Consider the following 15,002-nt stretch of genomic DNA (forward strand, 5'->3'; position numbering starts at 1 on the left):
CAGATTTGCTCTTTCCACAAATATCTCTCTCTAAAAGACTGTGCTTTGACAAATGAGGATGGAATTCCAGTTGTCATTTTATAGCAATGCATTTCTAAATGCTGTTAACTTCTTGCCTGGGTCAATAGCAAAGCAAAGATTAATTAATTAATTAAGGAACATCCAGCATGTTCCTTGCTAGCAGGTAAATATATTGCTTGGAAATGTTCAGGATCCACCTTTCCCCCTTTTTTTTTTGTAAGAGTCTCCCCTTGGCTTTGAGAAGCTTCCTTCCCTCTGTCCAGGTGGTAAACGTGGACCACCCAGCATGGTGGCCCCCCGATGGGCCATGGTACACCCAATCCAGACTGGGTCAACCAGTCTTCCCAGGAATGAAAATATGACTTTAGGACAGAAATGCTCTCTTTCCATTGGAGTCACTAACCAGGGCGGATAGCAAGTGAGGGCTGTTGGCAGTCGTGAGCCCTACCACGTGGAGAGGGCTCTTTCTTCATAAGTAGTTGAGAAAAACAGAACCAAAAGAAATGTGACATCACTTGAGCTTCTAGATCCAGCAATGTCGGAGGCCACCGTCATCCTAGACGACCTCAGTTATACTTTTATTAAAGCTAATAAATTGACTTCTGTGAAATTCAATTTTAGTTGACTTCTGGTCCCTCTGAAAGAGTTCTGACTTATACACCTCCTTCCTCACCAACTTCTTCAAGCTATTATTTTTTTATTTGATATACTATGGCAACATATAGGAGTTATGCTGTTCTGTCTAAACAAACTCATGTACAGAGGGGAAGTAAAATAGAAGAAGGGATAATTATGTAGTAACTCTGATTAACCTAGATGTCCACAGTGACTAAGTGCCCCAAACCCTTTCCCATTCCCCCAAATCTTGAACCTTGTATAGATTCTCTTTTTCCTCAATAGCAAGTTTTGTTTCTTTTCTTTTTTACCTCAAGGACCTAAATCAGTGGTCTACAAAGTGGGTGGCACATGCTGACAATCTTTGGGATGAGGGAAGAAAGTATTAAGCCATCTATTTCCCCCTTTTCTCTCATCCTTTAAAAATGTGAGTTTTGGCCAGGCACAGTGGCTCACAACTGTAATCCTAGCACTTTGAGAGGCCGGGGTGGGAGGATCACTTGAGGCCAGGAGTTCAAAACCAGCCTAAGCAAGAACAAGACCCCGTCTCTACAAAAAAATAGAAAAATTAGCTGGGTGTGGTGGTATACACCTGTGGTCCCAGTTACTCAGGAGGCTGAGGCAGTAGGATCGCTTGAGCCCAGGAGTTTGAAGTTGCAGTGAGCTATGATGATGCCACTGCACTCTAGCTCCGTCAACAGAATGAGACTCTTTCTCAAAAAAAAATTTTTTGAGTGTTTGTGTTTTTATATTATATATTCATAATATTTACCTTGAGACCTAACATATTTTATATTGTATTAAGGTATATCACTGATAAATTAATATATTCATATATATAGTAGGATGTGCTTAAAAATCTGACAAGGATATGTAAGCAAAAATGTTTAATGTTTACTGACTTAAATAACCCTTCAACTACTCCCCAAGCCTCAAATTCCCCATTTATAACACGAGAGGATGGAATAGATAAAGGTTAAGTTTTCTTACAACAAGACTAAGAGCTCCCACTTCACTTGGCTTGACTATGTAATTAATATAATCTGACCACAATAAAAGTGGTGAAAAACAAGGGATAAAACATTTGGCCTTGGAATATTTCATTTCCATAGTATTCATGAATATTACTCCCACTGGTTGTTCTACAAACAATTAGTACCAGTTAGTTCCAGGAATTCTTTTATAGGCTGAACTTGGTTGGCTACAGCTGCCACCTCTGAGAAAAGGTCCAATACAGCCCTCATTTAATTAGACAGGAAGATGTAATTACACTTACACAACAGTCTTTGTTCCAACGAATTGTATTTCTAATGATGTGGAATAAAAATTACTATACAGTAACCCTCTCAAATAAAAAACAAAGCTTGAGCTAAGAACAAAAAATCAAGTTAAACTTGTTACCCATTGGAAGCTGTTGTACTGCAGTGAAAGTGACATGATATTTTATAAATGGCATGTTTTAAAGTTTCATTTTATATTGGAATGTTTGATGCATTTAACATATGCTCTTACAAAGTGATTCTAATCTAGGATGATCTCATACAAAAATTAAAATGGAGTCTTTCATTAGGAAAATAATTCTGCCTTAGCAAATATTAGAAAGAATTTGCTTTTCTTCCATAAATGAGATTGTTTGGCTAATTTATTTATTCATTTTGTAAAATTGTCATCTTTGTGTGGACTCCCTCATAATGGTATATAAGGACAACAACACAGAAAAAAATAAATCTAGCCAAAATACCCTTTCTAGATATGTACTTATATAACATTTTCTGCATAATCGTAGAAATTCTTTAAAAATATGCATATATTTGGTTAATTTCCTTAAAGTTCTAGAAATTCTTTACAATGACAACTATCAATTAAAAATCACTTATCCATTTAAAAATTTTTTAAAAAGTACATGATCCAAAAAAACTTTTAAATCAAGATATTCAATCAAGTTCTCTTTCTGGATGATTAAAATTGAACATAAAAATCCACAGATCAAACTCACATTTCCTTTGAACTAATTATTTCTACTTTATTTCTTCTGGAGGAAAATAGTAGACATCCTCTTTAGTGGGTATTTTAACTGTAACAGTGCTTTAGAAGTATAAAAATGGAAATGAACTAATGCCCTACACAGGCTATTTCATAGGGTGTGGTCTGCTTTGCAGAGAGCTGGACAAAGCCTTAACTAAAAGAGTCCAGGAAACAGCTATTTTTTGCTTTTTTAGTTCTACTACAAACAAACCGTTTGACTTTATGTAAGCATTTCATTTCTCCCCTCCTTCATATTTCCATGGATATATTTTTACATACTTGCTACTCAGATGACCCACCGAAACAGTGGTCCCCAACCTTTTTGGCACCAGGGACTGGTTTCATGGAAGACAATTTTTCTATGGACGGGGTGTGGGGAGGATGGGGATGGTTTTGGACAAATTCTCATAAGGAGTGTGCAACCTAGATCTCTTGCATGCGCGGTTTACAGTAGGGTTTGTGCTCCTATGGGAATCTAATGCCTCCACTGATCTGACAGGAGGTGGAGCTCAGGCGGTGATGCAAGCAATGGGCAGCGGCTGTAAACACAGATGAAGTTCGCTTGCCCGCTGCTCACCTGCCCTAACAGACCACAGACCGGTAGTGGTCTGTGGCCTGGGGGTTGGGGATTGCAGCACTAAAACACTGTAAGAAAAGCAGACTACATGAGTAAAAGAATCAGCAGAGTTAAAAAAGATTAGCTGTGGCTCTTCTAGACGCCCCCCTTAGCCCAAACTAGCCTTCGCTCTTCAGAGTCATCCTCAGAACATACTCACTACTGGGTTTAAACTATTACCTTCAACTGGACGTCACCAAATCTGTAATTGCAATCCTATCCTCCCACCCAACGCAACATGCATTGGAAACAGCTCATCTGCCCAGCCCCTAGCTGCAGCGCCTCTTGCCTTTTCCTGCTTCTGTGCATCCGCATCCTGGTTCATCTGCCATGAGACGTTGAAGACATCCTCGCCCATTCCCGTGGGTCCTCAATCACACCAACCGCATGACACAGGGGAAAAAGAGCTGTGCTTAAAGGAGAAGACTTGATTCGAATCCCGCCTCTACTGTTTAACACCTGGTGACCTTGAACAAGTTACATGACCTTTCTAAACCTCTGTTTCAACATCTGTAGAACTGGACTAAGACCACACACAACACAGGCATCATTTTAAATACTGTCATAATGTATATGCATTCAGTAGATATCCTCCCTCCCTCGCTTCCTTCCTTCCCTCCCAGATTTTTACCCTCTGCTACTGAATAATTAACTAAAATCATTTAATTGAGACTGGGGCAGTGGCACATGTCTGTAGTCTCCACTACTTGGGAGGCTGAGGCAGGAAGATCACTGGAGGCCAAGAGTTCAAGGCTGCAGTGCACTACGATCGTGCCTGTGAATAGCCACTGCACTTCAGCCTGGACAATGTAGCAAGATCTGGTCTCTCAACAAAAACAAAAAAAAACAAAAACCACTTAATTGACTGCCTCTCCCAAATAACTTGCCTATATAATAATTCATGGATTACCCAAGTACTCTCATTTCTAAGAAATAAAACACTTTCAACTTCTTAGGAGAAACTGCTCCTATTACTGTTGGGAGAAATTGTGCTTACGCTGTTTCTGCTAGAGCCTAGAGTGGTAGGATCCTGGCAGTTCTCTTGTCCAGGAGCACATGAGCGGAGAGGCATCGCACAGAACTCACAACGTTGGCAGGAGCTGGTTTAAGTAAAGCAGGGCTTGGCCGTTCACCAGATGGGGGGCTGTCCGTCATCTCTGGTCTGCAATTTTGGGAAAGGAACAGATTCTGCCTCACATCAGAATTGGGAACTTGGTCGCAACTACACTGGGGGAGAAGCGTTGAGAGCCAACTGGACACACACATAATCCCTATTGCTCCTGCTGACACACCCCTCCTACTCTACGGCATGAAGTGGGGGCCACACTGCCAGGGATTGAAGTCCACCTTCACCACTAATTAGCTGCGTGACCTTAGAAGAGTCAATTAATGTCTCTTTGCCTCAGTTTCTTCATCAGTAAAGTGGGGCTAATAATAGTGCCTACCTCATAGAATTGTTTTGAAAATGAAATCAGTCATTACATGAAAGCACTTAGCACATGTAACATCCAACACATAACATACACCATGTAAGAGTATGTTATTTTCTTTGCTGACTAGTTGCGGCTTCATTTCTTCCAGACAGCTCTCTTTGGTTGAACCCCTAGACTGGGTTCAGTGTTCCTCTTCTGCCCTCTCACATACTTTCTGCTTAATCTATTAAAACTGGAACCGTGATGACTTAAAATTTTGTGTTTAAGTATGTGCAGAGGATGCAGAGTGTGGGTTGTCTGGGGCTGTGGGAGATATGATTAGAGGACAGAAGAAGGCCCGGGCAGTGCTAAGGGTGTTAGAGTTTCATATCCATCCAGGCCCACTTGCAGCCCTCTCAGTGGTAGTCCGCCTGCTTGCTCTAGGCACAGCTTTGGCTCCGGGCAGGACCCTGCTCCGCAGTCAACCACAGTACAGGGGCCAGGCTTGTCATGAAGGCCGCAGGGAACTCGGGCAGTTGAGGGCCTTATGGAGGAACTTCATCCTGCCACAAAGCTGTGCTCTTGATGAACCCAGGAGATGCTGCCAAGTTTGTAAAAGAAGAACCTGACCATGCAAAAGAGATGAAATGAGAAATAACTCGGCTTTGTTATGAGAAAGAAATGGAGCTTGTTGAGATACTACCTGTCAAGGTAGAGTAAGAGGAGGAAGGATCTGAAGCAAATGACAAGATGAGCTGTGACCAGGAGCATCTGGAGACCTACAGAAAGAGATTCAAAGGCCTTGAAGAAAAGCTGGAAAGACCCTTTCTTATTCTCAAAGCAAGATTCTGTGCCTTGGAAGAAAAGCTCATGATCATTGGTTGACAAAACCTCCTCATCTCAAGATGGGAGGCTGCACACCTGAGACAGAGAATACCCAACAGAGCAATGGAACTTGCTCGAGCCACACTGCTCCACTCAGGGATCCGGCAGAGGTGAGGGGCCTGCTCTAGACCACAGAACTCCTACAGAGAGGGGCCAACTCCTTATTGCTCTGTTCTAGTGCCTTCTAGAAGTGGGCTGGGGGTGCTGTTTCCTCTGAGACAGGAGGGTCCCACGCCCCTACCCTCAGACCCTCCTTTTGGCTGCCAGTCTTTCTTCTTCCCTCTCCTCCTCCTCCTCTTTCCCAAATCTGCAGTTTTCAGTGGGTCCAAACATGGACTTTGTGACAAGACGATATCCTCTTCCTTCTCCTCCAGAAAGCCTGCATGACCACTCCACCACCACTGCCAAGCCAGCTTCCCACCAAGGGGTCACTGTCCTCCTCATCCTCCCCGTCATGGGCTGAGTTTTCCCCTGGACACCCCCATCCAAGAAATGGAAGGTACTTCCTGGGTTCACTGAGTTTCCACATGACCCCCATAGTCAAGATCCTGAAACACCATAAGATCTTTAAGTCGTTTTGTTTTAAATTTTCCTACAAAATATTTCCAAAGTATTTATATTTATTTTTAGTTTTAAAAAACTCTTTTTTACATAAATGGCTTTATATGTTCTCAACTGTGTTATGATATTATAAATTTTAGGACACCTGTTACCACCATTGAAGTTATCCTCGTTATGTTATACACTCTATCAAAAATAAATAGCACATTTTAATTTGATGCATCAGTCCACTATCCCTAAAAAACATATTTTTTGGTGAGCAGTTCAGTCACCAGACGCATTTGAAATAGCAAAACACTTCCCTGTGCCAATGGTTGCATGGACCACGGTTATAAGAGAAAGGTGAAAGCTTCTTGGTGGTCTCAATGAATTTTAATGGACATCCAAAAATGATGTCTCCTTGAGCATTCTGAGATGGCCTCAAAGGTAGGCATGATGTCACAATGCTCCTTGTATCTCTAACACCTCTTCTTACTCAGGAACTAGCATATGATAGATGCCCAATAATATTAGAGTTTACTTCCAAATTAGAGGCTGCAAGGTTAAGACCTTATACTCTAGAACCAGACTGCCTGGGTTTGAATCCAAGCTTCACACTTAATTAGATGTGTGACCTTGGGCAAATCATTTAACCCCCCAGGGCCTGGGTTTCCTCATCGGTAAACAGGAAATAGTAATAGCACCTACCTCGTAAGATTAACGAATATATGCAGAACACTTAGGTCGTGGTCCATCCAAAGTGCTATCAAAGTGCTTGTCATGATTATTATTTACTCAGCAAATATTTATTGGCCTGGGTTGTTAAGGACTGAATGTTTGTGTCCCCCTCAAAATTCATATATTGAAGCTCTAACTCCCCACGTAATGGTATTTGGAGGGGGACTTTGGGGAGCTAATTAGGTTTAGATGAGGTCATAAGGGCAGGAACCTCATGATGGGGTTCGTGTCCTTTCAAGAAGAGGGAAAAAGATTGTGGGCTCACTGGTCCGCTCTCTCTCTCTCTTTCTCTCTCTCTCTCTCTCCTTTTCCACACTCACACACCAAGGAAAGACCACGCGCTCACAGGGAAAGGTATCAGACTTCTAGCCTCCAGAACTCTGAGAAATAAATGTCTGTTGACATCGAGTCAGAGGTACTTTGCTATAGCAGCCCAAGCTAAGACACAGGTCCTAGATCCGGCTCAGTCTCTCGGCTCCCCTGGTAATAACTTCCTCAATCTACCCTGGGTTCTGTGACCCAAGTCTGCCTGGCTCACAGCCTTCCAAGTGTCCACTTAGATCTCCCCTCAGTCCTGCCCCTCGGCAGCTAAGCTGCTGGTAACCTTTGCTTCACTCTCTACCTTCATCTGGAGGACTCCTGGCTCTCCTGGTGTGGCGCCTGCCTGGCCAGTTCTGCAGGCCTCCACCACCACCCACACTCCAGACAACAACCCACACTGCCCAGGGCATCAACATTCGGACCTCCAATTTCTCCCACTTCTAGCTCCCTTGCACCTGCTGCTGGACCAGACTGTGTTTTCCTTGTGTCACTACTCAGTCTCTAGTTGTATGCGGGTGTTTACCTGTTCACTATCTGTCTCCTCCTCTAGACTGTGAGCTCTGCTCTGAGGGCAGGGACCTATTTTGCTGACATCGTACCCATTTCATGTTGGGTTTTCTAGTCCAATCTGATACTCATCCATTCATTCACCCCCTCCACATCCCCTGAGCTGCTCTCCATTGAACATTCTGATTGACACTGGACATTCGAATAACACCAAACCATCCAGTCTATTGGAGCACCAAGTAACTGCAACTAGCATGCTGTGATATGGATGTGAGTGACGATGGACCTGGGATGGGACAAAGGAGAGAGTGGACAACCCTGTCAGAGGGACTTGGCTTGGAAAGTCTTCACAGACAAAGTCTTTTGAGTTGGGTCTTAATAATATGAGTAGACATTCCTTCGACTAACAGAAAATCTGGACATCCAAGGCAGAGAGAAAAGTACCCTCAAGAGCCAGAAAAATGAACCAGGAAAGAGTGTTCTGGGACCAGTAAGCAGAGCCACGTGACGGAAATGCAGGTGGGTGAGCACCCATGAGCCCAGGGCTGGTGGGAGGCCGGCCTTGTTCAATTCTCACAACAGCCTTAAGAGGTGGCTATAAATTCTCCCTCTCTTTAGGGAAAAAAAAACTTAGGCACCAAGTGACTAAGTAACTTGCCCGAGGCCACATGGGTAATTAGTAGTCCCAGGTCAGAGCAATTACAAAATTCATGCCTTCTGACACCCATGCACTTTTTCCCTTTGCTGATTTTCCTTTGCATCCTTGTGCTGTAATAAATCATAGCCACAAGTACAACTGGCTCTACGCTGAATCCTGTGAGTCCTCGTCGCAAATCATTGAACTTGGGGGTGGTCGTGGGGATTGCAAGACGCTGCCTCTCCACAGATGCAGGGAGGGTTGTGAAATACTTCCTCAACAGTCCTATCCATTAACCAGAGGAATCGCACACCCAGAGCCTACAGGGGCAGGAATGTTGATGTGTGCAGAGCTGAGTGGGATGGAGAGCGAACTGGAAAGTGTAGCGTAGGCAGCTGCTACTCAGCTCCTGACCACACAGCCAGTCACAGGCAGACCCTGGCAGTTGATTTTCAACCATTAATTTTTTTTTTTTTGAGACAGAGTCTCACTCTGTTGCCCAGGCTAGAGTGAGTGCTGTGGCGTCATCCTAGCTCACAGCAACCACAGACTCCTGGGCTCAAGCGATCCTCCTGCCTCAGCCTCCCGGGTAGCTGGGACTACAGGCATGCGCCACCATGCCCGGCTAATTTTTTTTTCTATGTATTTTTAGCTGTCCAATTAATTTCTTTCCATTTTTTTGGTAGAGACGGGGTCTCGCTCTTGCTCAGGTTGGTCTCGAACTCCTGAGCTCAAACAATCCACCTGCCTCGGCCTCCCAGAGTGCTAGGGTTACAGGCATGAGCCATAATGGTTGAAGGCCATGAGCCACCGCACCTGGCCTTCGACCATTAATATTAAATCACTTCTCTCTCTGCTAACAGTAGGTGCCCCAAACAATAACAGAAAACACCTAGGGGCAGACTTTGGTCTCTTTCTGAAACCTAAGAGAAATGTTTTACATCCTCAGACACAAAGAGGATTCCTTTAATATGAAATGTACGATAAAATGAGGGGATGTTTGTCTCTACTTTGTGAAACCAGCGGGAAGGGCAGAACACAGCTCACTTTCAAAGGGCCCGGCTGGAGGGGGCAGCCACTCTTCCTGGACTTCTTTTCCTTAGCAAACCTTCTGACCTTCACGTCGTGGATTGTCAAAACGCTTCCGTGTGTCAGCACCCTCTCTCAGAATCGGCTTATATCAAGTTATGCTAAGAAGACTAGCTGCATGGTAGCGCAAATCTTTAAAGCTATTAAGCTGGGCAGGCAAATGCACAAAAGGATGCACACGGCAGTTTTGGAGACGACAGTCACCACTTAAACAAAGAAATCTTACTTCCAGTTGGCAAAACTTGCCTTGGTTTTAGGTTGATTAGCAGTGACAGGCGGGAAGAGGGAGAGGAGTCAGTCACACCCCCTGGAAGTATGGCCTGAAGGACTGAAGGGGTTCCCTTGCTTATGAAGGGAAGGCCACGCTTGTCCCTGGGGCCCTACCACCTGGTAATGCTGGTCTTACAGAAAGAGTGGTGGAAAGGCCCGGCCGGCACAGCTACGACACCTACCATCAGGGTGACCACTAAGTCCCTCCCCCAAAACCAATACTGGACATGTCCTTGCTTTCGAACCTTTACACAGGAGTCTGTGGGCCCACTGGCCTAGGTCGCCTTGTAACCCTCTGCCCATTCCTTCTCTAGCTCTTAGGGGCTTTGTTTTTCCCCCCAGCCACCCCTCCCCACCGCATCCCTGTATGTAATCTTCAGCACTTGTCTATGCCCCCGACTTTGGCTCATCCCCACTTTCATGGCTCCACTAAGCACCTGGATGCCCCAGCCAACCTCTAGCCTGGCCCCTCCCTCACACACATTCCAGTCCTACACTTCCAAAGGCCTCCAAACCTTTGGGGCTCCCAGACCGGCAGCATCAGCATCACCTGGGTGGGTACCTTTTAGAGATGCAAATTCTTGGGCACCCAACCCAGACCTAATCAGTCAGAAACTCCAGGAGTGGGGTCCAGTGATCTGTTTCAATGAGCCCTCCACGTGGTTCAGATGCACACTAACGTCTGAGAGTCACTGCACTAACCACTTTCACCGGCCTGTCCCACCACAGTCTCAAACAATCCTCAAACAGGAGTAATTTTCTTTTTCTAAATCCAGCTGACTTCCCTCACTCTCTCAATGCTACCAACACAAAACAGGACAACCTGAGGTCAATACAGTGAGCCTCAAAAACACAACAGATACTTAAGAATTCAATATTGACTTGTGACTGTATAGAGTATGAAGATAATTCTCCACATGGCTACAGAGGAAAAAAAACTGCCATCCAGCTTGGGAAAGAAAGAACAAAAATGTACTAACCATGAAAAGTGTCTATCAGTGTACTCTTCTTTTAGGAGTACTTGAGAATAAAATGAAAGAATACCCTAATAAAAGATAGAAACAATGTATTAATGTGATTTTTAAAGTATATTTTTGTATATTTTAACAAGTAGAATTGACATATGTTAATCAATAAATATTTCGGTTAAAGTATTTAAAATGTCCATCACCTCCACCAATCCATTTTTGTGTTATTAACATCTGAATGGTATATGATTTTTTGTGTGTGGGTATTAAATGAGCAGGTGGAATAATAAGTCCCTGCCCACTTACTCCCCCTCACCCCCAAGAAGCTATATATTCATTAATCCTTCATTCAAGTCTTTTGAAACAGCAGGTATTACATGACTAGGCCCTGAGGCAAATAAAAAGATAAGCCCAAACCAAAATAAATTCCAAAAGAGCAAAGGGCTCAATTGACATTTTCAGTATTTTTCTACACCATTGAAACTAGGAAATCTATTGAAAACTGACTTTCCTCTTTCTCTACCTAGTTTTCCCTTAGAAAAGTATCATGAAAAAGTCAAGAAAGAATGGTCTAATAAGCACATGAAAAGATGTTCAACGTCATTAGCCATCAGAGAAGTGCAAATCAAAACCACTCCACACCAATTAGGATGGTTAAAATAAAAAAGCCAGACAATAATAATGTGTGTGGATGAGGATGTGTAGAAACTGGAACCCACATGCATTGCTAGTGGGATTGTGGCATGGTGTAGCCACTCTGGAAAACAGTCTGGCAGTTCCTGAAAATATCAAATATAGAGTTACCATATGTTTTCCACTTCTAGGAATGTACCCAAGAGAAATGAAAACATATGTCCACATAAAAACTTGTACATGAATGTTCATAGCAACATTATCCATAACAGCCAAAAAGTAGAAACAACCCAAATGCCCATCAATGGAGGAATGGATAAACAGAACGTGATATATCCATACAGTGGCTGATTATTCAGTAATAAAAAAAAGTACTGATACATGCTACAATGTAGATAAACCTCCAAAACATTATGCTAAGTGAAAGAAGCCAGGCAGGAAGGTCTCATGTTATTGAGATGATTCCATTTATATAAAATGTTCAAAATAGGTAAATCTATGAAGACAGAAAGTCGATTAGGGTTGTGGGGACATTGAGAGGTGACACCTAAGGGGTTCCGGGGATTTATTGGGGGGTATTCTCTTGTGGGCAATGAAAATGTCTTAAAATTGGTTGTGGTGATGGTCAAACAACTCTGTGAACATACCAAAGACATTGAATTGTACTTTAAATACATCAATGGTATGGTATGTGAATTACACCTCAATATAACTGTTTAGAACAAAAATGGCCTAAAGTTAGAAGAGAATTATAAACAGACTCAGTTAACCAAAAAGTGTTAGTAAACTAAAAACTGCTATCTAAATGTGTGGCTTTTTCTATCTTCTTTGAATTACAAGTTTCTCCCAAATGGAGGTAAGAGGTAGCTATTATTACCATTTTACAATTTACAAGCACTTTTAAAATAAGGTCTTTTTGAGACCTCACTATAATCCTGGAGGAAGATAATTAGTCCCTTAATTTTAAATACCAGCATGTGGCAGCTCTGAGTTTATGAGATTTACTAGCGTTCCTTTAGCCAGTAGAAGTAGTCAGTTCTACACCTAAATTCTGTGCCCTTTCTTATGCGGTGTAGCATCTCAAGGTGCCAGGTAAATACTGTCAGGTCCATATGCAAAGATGACATTTCTGACCCATTTTGATAAGGAAAATGCCCATGATCTTATTTTCCTGGGAGCTGGACCAGCTACTCTAAGACCACGTTCAAGTCAAATATAATCTAACCCATCAGAGTTCTCAGGGTACCATGGAAAGAACCCTTTGCTCTTTTGGAATTTATTTCAGTTTTGGCTCATCTTTTTATTTGCCTCAGGACCTAGTGCAGTACCTGATGTTCCAAGAGATTTGAATGAAGAATTGAGGAATACTGTACACAGCTTCTTGGAGATGGAGGGGAATAAGTAGGCAGGATTCATTATTATACATGAACCATGGAAAGAACCATGATTTCAACCAAGAAGACTCAGAGTGTCCTCAGTTTTCTCTACTGTAAAATGAGGGGGAAACAAAAAAGAAATACCACTCTCAAAGTTGATGCAAACATTTAATGACAATATATTTGAAAATCCCTGATTTACAATAAGCACACAACAAATATTCATTGACCCTAAATCAAATGCTAGTCCAATACCTCCATCTCTCCTATGGAAAACAGTAGTTCTGCCGGACACTCAGGATTCTAAACCTCAATGGTGTTCAACATCAAAAGGTGGTGATTACAAAAAGAAGGAAAAAAAGGTATTGATTAGATTTGCCAAACTTGAACTAACTACCTTATTTTAAGGAAGAAACTATCATTAATTTTATTTCATGTTAAATATAAAATTATGTTCTCCTGTAACTTCAGATAAATTTGGCAATATCTTAGTTTGCATGCGTGTTTAAGTGTGTGTGTATACGTGTTTATCCTAGTGATTCCCAAACCTAATTATATATCAGAATCAACCAAAGTGCTAGTAAACCCACAGTTTCTAATGTAAAGACTATGATTGAGTAATTCTGGAATAGTTGGAAAGTTTCCATTTTTACTAACCCCTAGAGGATTCCCCAGACATCACTGAATCACTGATAAAACCATTCACTGGACATTTTCTAAGAAATTCCTTATCACATGTGGACTGCAAAATAGCATTTGGTCACCAAATAAAACACTGGCCTATATTGTTATTTCAGAAGAGAACATATTGTAGGAGAGGAAACCTTTTCTCACTTGCCGTACTAGAATTAATAGGAAATAACATTCTGAAATTCTGTGAATGCAGGAATCTTCTAAAGAGGGAGAATTTTCTGCCAAATCTTGCCCATTTGAATTGTCTTTATTTACCATTTCAAAGGGACTTTTCAATCCAAGGAAGCTGTAAATTGCTTACTACAAGTTGATAAACTCATTCTGGTGAAAGTCATAACACCAGAAAAGTCAAGGGTCTTAAGAAAGAGAAAAAATAATCTTGGAAAAATATGAAGGATCTCCCACTATTCAGCTTTTATTAAATTTTCCCAATATCCCTGACCACTCATGTATTCTGAACCACATTTTTGATCTATAGCAATGATTTCTCTTAGATGATGAATGAAACTTTATATTAGTTCACCAGTTGACATTTATGTTCTCACTGAAAAGTGTGTCCTCAAACCACAAGCTGGACAATTTTATGCAGATGTAAACAAATGACTTGCATTATTACGAGGCTCATCTAAGTTATTCAAACATTTTTACAACTTGATGTCACTGGATCATTTAGACTCATTTAACATTAAAGCAGAAACAAACAGTTCAGGGCATTTTGGAAAATTATTTCAAATCTTTTTTCTAAAGTCTTGCTGTGACTCCCTCCAATATTTGTCAAGCAACAACTTTTTTTAAAAGTTTATTCCAACTACTTTCAAAAATGGGTTTGAGTAGGTTTTAAAAAACTAAACCCAATATCAACAGGACACCTAAAATAAAGCCAGTTAAAAGAAGCACAGCGTTAGAGATCAACGGGCATCTGTGCTTAGTTAATCAGTGCAGGTTGAGTGCTGGGCAACTAACTCCATTCCATTCCAGCCCAAACAAAAAGCAAACCCTTGTGGGTTTATGATTGTCTCTATTAAAAGAAAGCACATGCACTCTAAGAACCCGGAGCTATAGGGCCTTGTCCACCCAGGAATTCCCAAATGTTTGTTCATATTCTGCCAACATGATTCTACTTTTACTCTGTATTCTTATTCAGCGATTTCTGTTCCCTACAAAAAATATAATTAAAAGTATTTTAAAGCCCAGGGACTGGGGAGAGGGGGTAATGGGGTATTGTCTGATGGGTGCAGGGATTCTGTTTGGGATGATGAAAAAGTTTAGGAAATGGATAGTGGTGGTGGGTGCACAACATTGTAAATGTACTTAATGCCACTCAGTTAAGTGACATTTGAAAGTGGTTAAAATGGCAAACTTTATGTTATGTATATTTTACCACAATAATAAGTAGCCAGAAACAAAAAACTGCAGACCAGTTTGTTAAGTCTCCAAATCTTGATAAGGAACCTATCAGCCTGGGGTGCAGGGGCTGTGATCTATGTGGCTTTAGTGTGTTTGTCCTGGTGGGTGAAATGAAGATTCAAATATAGGACTGGATGGAATGTATTGTAAATCACTCCTTTTACACTGGACCCAAACTTCACCCCAAAATACCCTAAGCCAGTGCTTCCCAAACGTTGATGTGTTTATGTGCAAACAGACCCACCTCCC

The sequence above is a fragment of the Propithecus coquereli genome, unplaced genomic scaffold, assembly GCF_000956105.1.
Source record: "Propithecus coquereli isolate 6110/MARCELLA unplaced genomic scaffold, Pcoq_1.0 Scaffold166, whole genome shotgun sequence".
Taxonomy (NCBI): Eukaryota; Metazoa; Chordata; class Mammalia; order Primates; family Indriidae; genus Propithecus; species Propithecus coquereli.